This window comes from Heloderma suspectum, chromosome 1 (genome assembly GCF_057233095.1).
Source record: "Heloderma suspectum isolate Gila_16-S chromosome 1, 16-S_ref, whole genome shotgun sequence".
Classification (NCBI taxonomy): Eukaryota; Metazoa; Chordata; class Lepidosauria; order Squamata; family Helodermatidae; genus Heloderma; species Heloderma suspectum.
In genome coordinates, this window is record NC_139458.1 from 333,367,059 (window position 1) to 333,378,489 (window position 11,431).

An 11,431-nucleotide genomic window follows, 5' to 3' on the forward strand; every position below is an offset into this window, starting at 1 on the left:
AGGGACACACTCCCAATATACACTCCTGCATCATAACACACACACACACAGTGCACATGACGCCCCAGCACCACCATCCCATCAGCCCCAGTAGCATAGCCAGCAATAACCCCACTACTTCCAGTCCCCAGGCATCCCTACAAAGGTTTGAGGCCCCATGTCTCCTTGAAACCACTATTTTATGAGCACAACACACACACACTCTCCCAGTGTCCATCACTTTAAAACTACAAGTATCGTTGGCCAAGATAGCTAGAGCATCTACTGCTCCGCAAAGGCCATTTCCTCCCTTTCCTGCAATTTCTGAATCCACAAACAGGAAGCCTTTTGAGCCTGTCAGAGATAGCCAGAGCAATCTCCTTTTTTAATGAACACAGTTCTAGCCCCTTTCCAAGATCCCAAAGCTGAGAAGAGTATTTTCCTGGCTACAGTGCAGGGCATGTTTACCTGAGATACCTAGCAAAGCATCATACAAATTAACTAAGATCCTTCTTTTCTTTTGTCACCTTGCTGGACCATCTGAGGATGATGTGCACTGAAACTACCTGGTTGCCTTTGTGTTCTGTGGATTTCAGCATCAGATCACAAGCTTCTTAATGTTTGTTTTATTTTCAAATAACCTTTCTGCGTTTCCTTTCTTATTGCATCTTTCTTTCTTTCTTTCTTTCTTTTTAAGAGTAACAATTACAAAAAAAACCTTTCTTGTAATCTGGACCTGAAGTTTTTGAATGAGTTTGTGCCAAACCCAAACGTGACTTCTCTTCCCACCAGCATAGACTGCTTGACATGTTTCAGGGCTGAAGCTAACCTGAAGTAAAGAGGTGGAGAACAGGCTGAGGCTTGATCAACAGGGAACTGGGGGCTTGGCTGGCAGTTCTCCCGCCGCCCCCATCCCAGGTGTCTTACATCTTAGGAGGTGCATTTGTCCTTGACTTAGGGCTTCTTCACACAGAGCTTTTTTCCTGCTATTGATATTGCTCACTCATGGAAGTGTGCAGGCCCTTTTAATAATGTCATGAACCTCCAGGGCATCTCCTGCACTAAATAACCTTTATTTCATTTTTAAATTGATCGGAGATCATGAGCTATCAAATTACCCCGCTTCTGTTCCACTTGAGTTCCCTTTGTGAAAACGGAAAACCCACAAGAAGAGGAGCGAGATCAATGAAACATATGGATGACTCAGAGAAGGGGGAAAGGGGAGGGAGAAAAGGATGCATGTGTAAAGAGAGTCCGTTGTGATCCTGCATTTAAAATGGAAGCAGAAAGCCCTGTTTAAAATGTAGGATTTTAGGCTGGTGTAGAGATGCTCTTAGTCTGACCAAGAGGGTGTGATGGCCGCTGAAAAAAAGAGGGTGACACATCAGTGGCAGTCTGCCCTTTGGCACCAGAACAGTTGCTGCCCATATTACATTTGAGAAGCTAGAGAGAGATTTCCAGCTACTGGGAGATATTCTCCCATAATTAGCATTCATTTAGGAAACATCAGCTGATCATCCTAGCCAGCCTTCAGCTTAAGAATGGATAGTCTCCTAGAATCTGTAACAATAGCCCTATCTATCTATCTATCTATCTATCTATCTATCTATCTATCTATCTATCTATCCATCCATCTGCTTTTTAAGAAGAAGACTGGTTCCATGCATTTTATTTTTTTATTGATTGATATATCACATTTATATCCTTCTCTCCCACTAAGACTTTCAGATGTTCTACATGGGATTTCCTGTCTCTTACAAAAATCATGTGATATCGACTGGTGTGGGGCCAGCCACCCTCCTTCTGCCATGCAGATGCTCCAGCCAGGGTCCAAAACCAGATGTAACCCTGGTTGAAGGAAAAATCGCCTAGGATAGGTTTTTACCAGAGAAATCAGCAGTTATAGCAGAGTTTAGGGAGCCCTCGTACCCATCCACCGATTCTCTCCTGAAAATGCCTGAACTTGCATTCAAGTTACAAACAAGAATCGTGTGGTGCAGTGTCTAACTGGGCTCATGTGGCAAATGAAAGGAACAAACCAGACATGCAGATTTAGATGAGTTATTAAATGGCCACAACTTTATTGAATTTTGCCTGAATAGGATTGGCAGAGGCATAGGGTGTGGATCCTATCATCAGACAGCCTGCCTGCTGCCTGATTCCCTTTCCTGGCCCGCCTGCCAGGACTGTTGGTGTTGGACAGCAGGGTCAAAGAGCCCACCGTAGTGCATACCACTAACCTGAAACCCACCTGCCATCCAATTCTCCTTCCTGGCCCGCCTACCAGGACCGTCCGTGGTGAATGGCAGGGTCTGGCCCACCATGGCGCAGACCGCTAGTGTGAACCCCCTTCCTGCCACCTTGGATGTGGCAGGTTCACAGCCACTTAGTTGGCCTGGTCTTCATGAGACCCCTCGTTTCTAAGGCCTTAGGTGGACCAGAGTGAAGCCTGCCTGGAAAACGTTCACCCCGGTGCCTCTCTTCTGGCCCTACCCCTGCTGAGCCAATTGGGACTCTGATTGGCTCTGACAATGTCCTGCTGGGTGGCGCCATTTCTTCCCCTGCCTGCAACAGCTCCCTCTTTCATCTGCCCCCAGGACCCTGCACAGCCACAAACTGCGGTTTCCTGGTGAGCAGGGGGGCTCAGCTTGGGGGAAGTGCATTCCTGCTAAGTAGCATGTCGCTCCACCCTCAATGGAACTAGCCAACATGAATACCATTGGGCTCTAAATGATATAACTTCATGAGAATTTGGTGTTGATTATTTTCTCAACATTTTATTAATTATGTATTGATGCAAAAATGCATACCCCACTTTTCCCTCCAGTCAGGAGTTGGAACAGGTGGCTTACAAATATAAAAACAGGCATACAGACAATGATAATCCATTATTAAAACACAACTACCAAACTAAAAGCAACATCAAAGAACAGAAAACGGGTGGGGTACTTCCAGACAGAAAGCTCCTGGTGCTCCTAATCAAAAGACATTGTGGAGCTATTCCATCTTTCACTCCTTAGCTATTTTTTTCTGGCAAAATGGAAGATGGGAGAAACCTTGGGAAAACGTGGGAGGGTTACAAATGGGAGACGACAATGTCTGAACCCCCTGCAAAATTCTGTGAATGAGGCAGGGTGATCGCACGATCAAACCTTGCCTGGAATCACCCAAAGAACTCAAACAATCAGTCAATGACTTCAATTAACAACATAATCAAATTCTTAAAGATTAATGTCTTCAACTGCCAGTGGAACACAGAGAGAAAGGGAGATAACGTAAGCTTTGGGGGCAGGGAGTGCCACATACGGGGCACCGCCAAAGAGACAGCCGGCCATGCATTGCCTCTAACTCATAGACTCATAGAATAGTAGGGTTGGAAGGGGCCTACAAGACCACTGAGTCCAACCCCTTGCTCAATGCAGGTGCCTCTGAAGGCAATCGCACACACTACAGAGGCACAAAAGCTGATCTTAATTACACGGAAACCAAGTTCACGGCACTCCTCTCATACTTTCCACTTCTAAACGTTAGTTACCTGTATTGATCATCATCAACTGAGGTTTGAGGATCCATTCACTGCCTTATTTATAGAAGCCAGCTGACTGCTTTGAGGTGTCTGACCAACCAAGCAAAGAAAAACGATTAAAAAGAAAACTTCAGGAGGTCCACTATGACCTTTTCTACATGAGGCTGTTAATTGACTGTTAATCCACTGTATCTACTTTCAGTTTCATCACAGAACTGAAATCTGAGCACTATACGAAAACCATTCCCTTTCTTGCTTTTCCACTACATAACCTTTAGGTGGCATGGTGGTATAACAGAATAGCACAAATATCAAGTAAAAAAAGTGGTTTCTTTTGCTTTCACAGTTAAATACTGCATTTTCCCTGCTCTAAAAAAGTCACCAAAAGTGCTGTTTAGATTCAGAAGCAAAACTGGAGAACTATGACGTTGTCTAAAGAATCCATAAACAACCATGAGTAGGGAATGACTAGCGCACAATAAATGCTTCATGTAGAAAAGCCCTAGGAGAGAAACCCATGCTACAGAACTTGTGCCCAAGAAAGACACGTTATGAGCAATGGCCCTGGAGGAAGAGTAATTATCCTCATAGTACATTGGTATTCTATATACATGCTTCATCATAATAAATGTTATGTTCAGGTCCACTGCCCTATTTTTTGTTTGTTTGTTTGTTTCATTTAAATACTGCCCACTTTTTTGGACCTATCTAACAAGCAATGGACATTGTTGTACATCATAACAATCCTCGCTACATTTGTTTCGCTCCACTCTGAAAATCACTTTTGTGAAAACTAAAATGGCAGTTGAGGGCTGGTGTGTATGTGTGTGTGTGTATAGGGCCAGCCCAAGACATTTGCTGCCTGAGGAAAAAGACAACATACTCACCCACCCACCCACCCCCCATTCCATATACAGGCACTGACCAGACTGGCAGATGAATGTTACTTCCATGCTAGTAACAGCACATCATCCGCCACTGCACCTGAGGGCAGCAAGCCAGCTTAGGGGGTGCAGGGCAGGCACACACAGCTTTGTCCTCCTACACCTTGCTGCTGCCACTCCCTGTCCCACCGCATTTGCTGCCTGAGGCAGCTTTCTCAGTCTGCCTAATGGTAGGGCCAGCCTTGTGCATGTGAGCAGGAGAAGGGGCTTTAATTTATGTGTTATTGATTGTATTCCATCACTTGTGGCAAATAGCTTGTGCTCAGGCCTGTGCTGCTTTATCTACAATAACAAGTTTTATTTTGCAGGCACTGGTGCTATTTATCACTAAAAGTTGCCATATTTGCATGTCAGATAGATAATGCTGTGAGAAGAAAGTGCTGTTGGAATCTACATAGGTGTATGTATCGGTGACTGACCCCTTCCTTCAGGTAGAAACTCCTAACCTAACGCTCTAAGGCTCAAACATCATGTTATTTTAAATATATTTTGGAATCTCAGCCCTTCCCTATTCCACTACACACACACACACACACACACACACAACTGATCCAGATTGAGACCACACTGCAGGAGCAGGGGGTTAACCATTTCCTCCCACACTGTTCTTCCATTGAAAATTAACCACCCCCAACCACCCCTGCTATTTGCTGTAAGAAGAGTCCTAGCCAGGTATTACAGGTACCAGCCAATCAGTGCTGAACTGATTGGATTCAGCACCATTTTTCCCCCCTGAGCAATACCCTGGAGAAAAAGAACCCTGTTTGAACAGAAACCAAAGAGTGCATGTCCAGAGTAGCCACACCCAGGATTGTAGTCCTTCCAGAACGGGACCAGAACTGGAGCTACTCTAGACCTTTTTCAATAGAATTATGTCATCAGCCAGAGCATTACCATTCCCAACCGTCCCACCTGCCCCCGCCCCTGCCCCCCAGCTCCGATTACATGGGTGGCTGTGAATGTAGTTGCAGCCGGTGGGGTGTGGGGTGGGTCTTTTCTGTGGCAGAGAGGATTAGGGCATATTGAGAGGTTGTGGAGCGAGTGCTGCCACAAGCTGCTGCCACCAGCCAACCTGCCCACTCCCCACTGCCGACGAAAGTGGCTGGCAAAACAGCACAACACAGCTTCGCCATAAATGTCCTGCTGGACCCGGCCTCCTTCCAGTTGGCTTGGAAGAGGCAGAGTGCTCCTTTGTTGCAAAGATTTGCACAGCACACCACTCAGAACAAGACCAATGGTGCGCTTGCGTGCCCGCTAGCCTGAAGGCAGAGACGTAGGAGAGCAAAGCGGGTCTTCTCCTTTGTACTGCCTTGTGTGAGTTGTGGCAGCCTGGCATCGTGCACCCTGGAGAAGGAAGGAGGCAGTGGCAGCAGTGCTTCTCTTGCCACGGCAGCATCTTTGATCCAAACTCTACTTCATGCTCAATAAAGCAGCGCCTCTTAGAAAGGCACTGGTTGTGTGATTATGGGGCATGCAAAAATAAGCCTCATTCCCCCTGTGGGTAAAAAGCACAAAATGTGCAGTGCTGCTCTTTGCTGTTGATATCTATTTATCTCTTGATAAATAATGGACCAATAAAGTCACCTGCAATTTTGGACTATCTCTGGGGCATGCCTATGGGAGCAATTGTGTCTCCAAAACATACCATTGCACCACTGTTCCTGTCCAGAGTGGTATGCCAAATAACATCTGGATGCACCTTTACTCTTATTCACCAGTATATGATGAATTTCTTTATAGAGTAAAACAAAATGCTTATTACCTAAAAGACTCGTCCATGTATTCATAAAAACAGAAAAGTCAATGACACAAAAGGCAAAAAAAGACTGAAAAGAATAGCAATTGTATTGACAAAAAGGGGGCCAACACTGTGAAGCATTTTAGAAGAAAATATACATATTAACCAAGCTCGTATTCTTTAGAAAAGCATCACCTGCTTGTCTTGGTCAGATAAAACAAAATAGCTATAAAATGTGTTTCAGGGCACCATCTTGTGGTTACTGAGTAGCAATGCTTTACAAAATAGCTTGAGCTGGGAAAGCTGAAAATCCTGCCTTCATTTTTGCTTATTCTTGTTTCTTAGGCTGCTTCCAGATGAGGCTTTTACTCTGCAACAGCCACAGTTTGTTCAGTCAGTTTTTATTTATTTATTTATTTTTATTTATTTATTAAATTTATTAATCGCCCATCTGGCTGGTCACCCAGCCACTCTGGTCGATGTACAAAAAGAACAATTTAAAACAATAAAATACTACATTAAAAACATCACATTTCAAACAAATACCCTAACCCACCCCAAATGCCTACCTGAACAAACATTTTTTTTAATGCGTGGTGGAAGCTCATTAAAGAGGGGGCAGGCGGAGTTCCCTAGGGAGAGAGTTCCACAGAGTAGGGGCCACCACAGAAAAGGCCCTCTCCCTCATCTTCACCAGCCTAGGTGTCCTGGCTGATGGGACAGAGAGAAGGCCATCTGAGGCTGATCTTGCGGAGCAGCCTGTCTGGTGTTGCTGGAGGCACTCCTTGAGATAGGCTGGGCCAGAACTGTATAGGGTTTTAAAAGTCAAAAGCAACACCTTGAATTTGGCCCGGAAAACAACTGGTAGCCAGTGCAACTCCTTCAGCACTGGAGTGATGTGATCTCACCAGTGGCTGCCTTTAATCAGGCAAGCCGCCACGTTCTGTACCAGCTGCAGCTTCCGAACCATCTTCAAGGGTAAACCCACATACAGCACATTACAGTAGTCTCGACGAGAGGAGACCAGGGCATGTACTACTGATGGGAGCAGATGGTCGGGAAGGTAGGGGTGCAGCCGCCATATCAGATGGAGTTGGTACAGCTCTGTCCAGCTCACAGCTGCCACCTGAGCCTCCATGGAAAGCTGGGAGTCTGAAATGACCCCCAGGCTGTGGACCTGGTCTTTCAAGGGTAGCCGTACCCCGTTCAACATCAGGGCATTTTATAGGGCATTTACACAACACAGTTATCCAATTGTGGTGTTCTTGTGTTTTCTATAATTGTTCCATAATGCACTTTAAAAAGTCCAACTTTTTAGAGAAAAAACAGAAGGGCTGGACTCTCTCTGCACATGTAGATTCCCTTAATGTTAATGGTCCAACTTTTTAAAAGAGGTGTGGTTCTGAAGTGTTGTTTTGGGTGGTTGAACCCTATGTCTCTTCATTTCCTACTTGGCTGCCATTACATTTCACCATTATATTTCCCTCAGTACCATTTTATTTATTCATGTGTGGGTGACTTTTTGTTTATGAAATAGTCCCCCCTATAATTTTTCCCTCTCTTTTGTGTCTCTAACTGTGCCCTCTGAAGGGACTGGGCCTAACCTTAGTTTGGTACCAACATGCCTCACAAACCCAAGGGGAAAAGCAGATTGACTGACTGGACACCCCCTTGTCCTTCTAATTCCCCAGGTGCTGCGCTTCACAACAAGAAGGGGGGCAAACAAATAACCTTAAGAGAGTCTTTTTCTTGTTTGGTTTTTGTGAAAAAAGGGTCTTAAACTGGTGAAAGGTATTTTCCCCTTTCCTTTTCTATTTCTTTTCTTCTGTTCTGAAGCCTCTTGGGGCATTTCTGCATGAGCAATTTATTGCATGTTCATGATTGGCCACTAGGGATGTACGAAATGTACTTACCTTTCCGCGGATTATGTTTATGGGGGGGAGGCGTTCCGTCCCTCCCCCCGGAATCCTCGATGGGGGGGAGGCGCTCCGTTCCTCCTCCCCGGAATCCTCGATGGCCGGCTGTGCTCTGTGGCGGCTCCGCAGAGCAGCCGGCCAGGCCCAGGCCAGAGTTGTCCGCAGCCGGATTTCCGGCCACGGAGGGCTCTGGGTAAAAATAAATAAATAACCGCATACGCAAATGGCGGCGGCTACGGCCGCTGCCATTTGCGTTCCTTATTTTTGGCCTTCTTAGTCTACGTAAATATTTACGTAGACTAAGACACCAAAAATAAGGAACGCAAATGGCGGAGGCTATAGCCGCCGCCATTTGCGTATGCGGGTTTGTTTGTTTTTTTTACCCAGGCATGATAGGCTACATAAATATTTACGTAGCCTATCACGTCTTGAAAAAAACAAAAACAAAAACCACAAGTCTGCAAATGGCAGTGGCGGCAGCCGGTCAGAAGACCAGCCGCCGCCGCCGCCACCACCCGGAAGATCCGCCCCAGGTAAGTCTCGTCCCGGGGGGGGGGGATCCGTGGGGGGGCGGGGGGGCAGGCCGTTCCATCACAGATTTTGGGGGAATCACAGATCCGTGGCGGAATTCTCTGCCATCCCTATTGGCCACCCATGGACATTTATGGGTCCTTTCATCAACCTCCAGGACATCTCCCTTGCTTTTCTCCATTTATCCCGCTTTAAAAAACATCGGGGATAAACTGAAGTTGTTAAAAACTGTGGGATATTGCAAGTGTGTAATGCTGGCATAGTTTATAATTTGGCCACTAGATAGTGCCGTTTGACTGAAAATATAAAAAGCCCTGCCCCTGCTAAGGCTGCCGAGAAAGAGTGTTTTTTCAGTTCCACATCACAAGTTTGTCATCTAAAGGAGACCATCCATGGAAGCAGAAAGCCCCGGTAAGGCTGTGGGATTTTTCCATAATGTAGAGAAGCCCTTGCTCTTTTGTTTGTGTGTTTTCTCTTCAACTGAACTTTATATTTAAACACACAAGGAAGAGAAACCACCTGGGCAGATGAAGCCATTACCAGCTAATACAAATTAGAGTTCTGCCACCTAGAGAAATACATGTAGGGCTTATTGTCCCAGTTGTGGGAGCAAAACCAACTGAATCCTGGGGATAAGATGGAATATTACAGTAACATTAATAGACATAGTATAAATGCTAGATGTTTAATAACTCTAAGAATATGGAGTAAACTGCAGGAACATGGCTATTCCCAAAAGCAAATTTATCCAACTATTCCCAGCTCTCTACCTTCTCTCTCCTAACCCCTAGACCTTGGCAAAACAAATAGGTTAATATTTACAATGGGAAGCTCATTTACAATGGGATAACTAACTATACATTCTAATGTAAGTCTTTCAACAAAACAAAAGTAGTTTTTTGGCTACACAGTCCTAGGTAGAATGCAGCTTTAGGCCTCATCCTGCCATTCTCTGGCCTCAAAACTCCTCCTCAGAATCTACTACTGCAGCTCCTCAGGGCCCAAAACAGTGTTGTGCTCCAGAGTCCAGACAAACTGTAGGAGAGCCCCCTATTAAAGTCCCCTATCCCCCATGCTAGGGTCCCAATCTGTAAGGAATACATGCATTGCACATAGAATCCACAAAAATCCCGCTGAAAACATTGGAGTAGTGGCAGAATTTTAGTTTCAGAATTAAACTTAGCATGCTTTCTCCTTGTGGATAAGCTCTACATGCAAAGAGAGGAAGTGGGGATGAGTGTAATTGCTCCATCCCCCACTCATTATTCTCATCACCCTCTACATGTGGGGGTGGGGGGCACTATCTGTAGAAGAGAGCCTCCCGTATTTGTGGAGGCTGGCCCAGAGACTTTAGAATCCTGAAAATTCAGGATTTTAGTCATGCTCTATGTGTAGACAGCAGTAAGAATGGTGAGGGAGGCGGGTGGAGTAAGTGAACTCCTTTGCAGGTAGAGCATACACATTTATTTGTTTGTTTGTTACATTTCTATACCGCCCAGTAGCTAATGCTCTCTGGGGCGTTCACAGCAATTAAAAAACCATAAAATACAACACGATAAATACAGCACATGAGGAGAATGACTGAACAGGGCTAGACTCTGTTCTTTTTCAGCCAGCAAGCCCTGTTACACTGAGCCCTGTTACTAGCGTCATTGAACACTACAAGGTGCAGATTACAGCCAGGATGTGGAACAAGTCAGGTTCAGAGGATTGCAACCAAGCAGAAGTCAGGTTTTCCAGAGAGAGGGTAAATAAAGCAGCACCACAGAGATCTCCAAGTGATGCTGGGGCTGGAAGCCAGACAAGCTTGTGTGCTTCATTCAAGCAGGCTTTTGGTGTGTAAGTGGGTTTGTTGAGCTGGATTCTGTGTTTACTATGTTGTTGTGCTTTGAATTGTGTTTAATTGTATGTTAATGTATTTGCTTATTGTTGTTTTATCAGTGATTGTAAGCTTTGAGCACCTTTTTTGGCAGAAAGGCAGGATACAAATCAAAGACAGAAGTAAGCTCCAACAAGCAGGAGATTGTGACTGAGCCTTAAGTATAGTTTTGGTTTTGTGTAGGCTGGTTAGCTGCACCTCTCTATTGACTGGGGCCTTCTCCCTTAAAGGGGCCTGGTCTGTTTCAGTGGCCTGGGTTGATGACACATAAATGGCTGTAGCATGGTGATAATTTCATGCCTAATATCCTCAGAATCTGAAGAAGGCAACACAACTTCCTCTAGATACAGGGGAGCTAGTCTCTGGGACCCTTCAGGATTGTCAGGTCCTAAGGAGGTTAGAAACTCAACACCCTTCTGTAACCAAGCCCTCTGCCTGATATGTTAACTCAAGAGCCTTGTCCTCTGAGGATGAAGGCCTGGGGTTGTGAAGCTAGAATGCAGCCAGGACTCCAATGTTTACTGAGGGATTCTGTGTGGCAGAGGGAATCTAGTATGGGAATTCTATGTGTTAGAAAAAAAAGGAGACTCCATAACCGTTGGCGTCTCAAGTTACGTAAGAGCCCGAGTGGCTGGAAAATATAGGCGGAGCAAAAAGGGAATCATACTGACGCGCTCATGACTAACAGCTTGGTAAGCTGATAGTGACGGTTTATTGGATATTGACTTAGTGAGCCGATGTACTAACTGTTTCATTGGTTACTGGTAAGAACAATAGAAGCGATATGATATAAAGGGCTTTTGCACACGTGTCTCGGGGTCCAGAGTGCTCTGCACCCGTTTTGCAAAACGTTCAATAAAATAGTGTTGGATCCACTGCTGCCTGCCTGGCATTCTTTTCTTCTAAACCGAAAGCAAG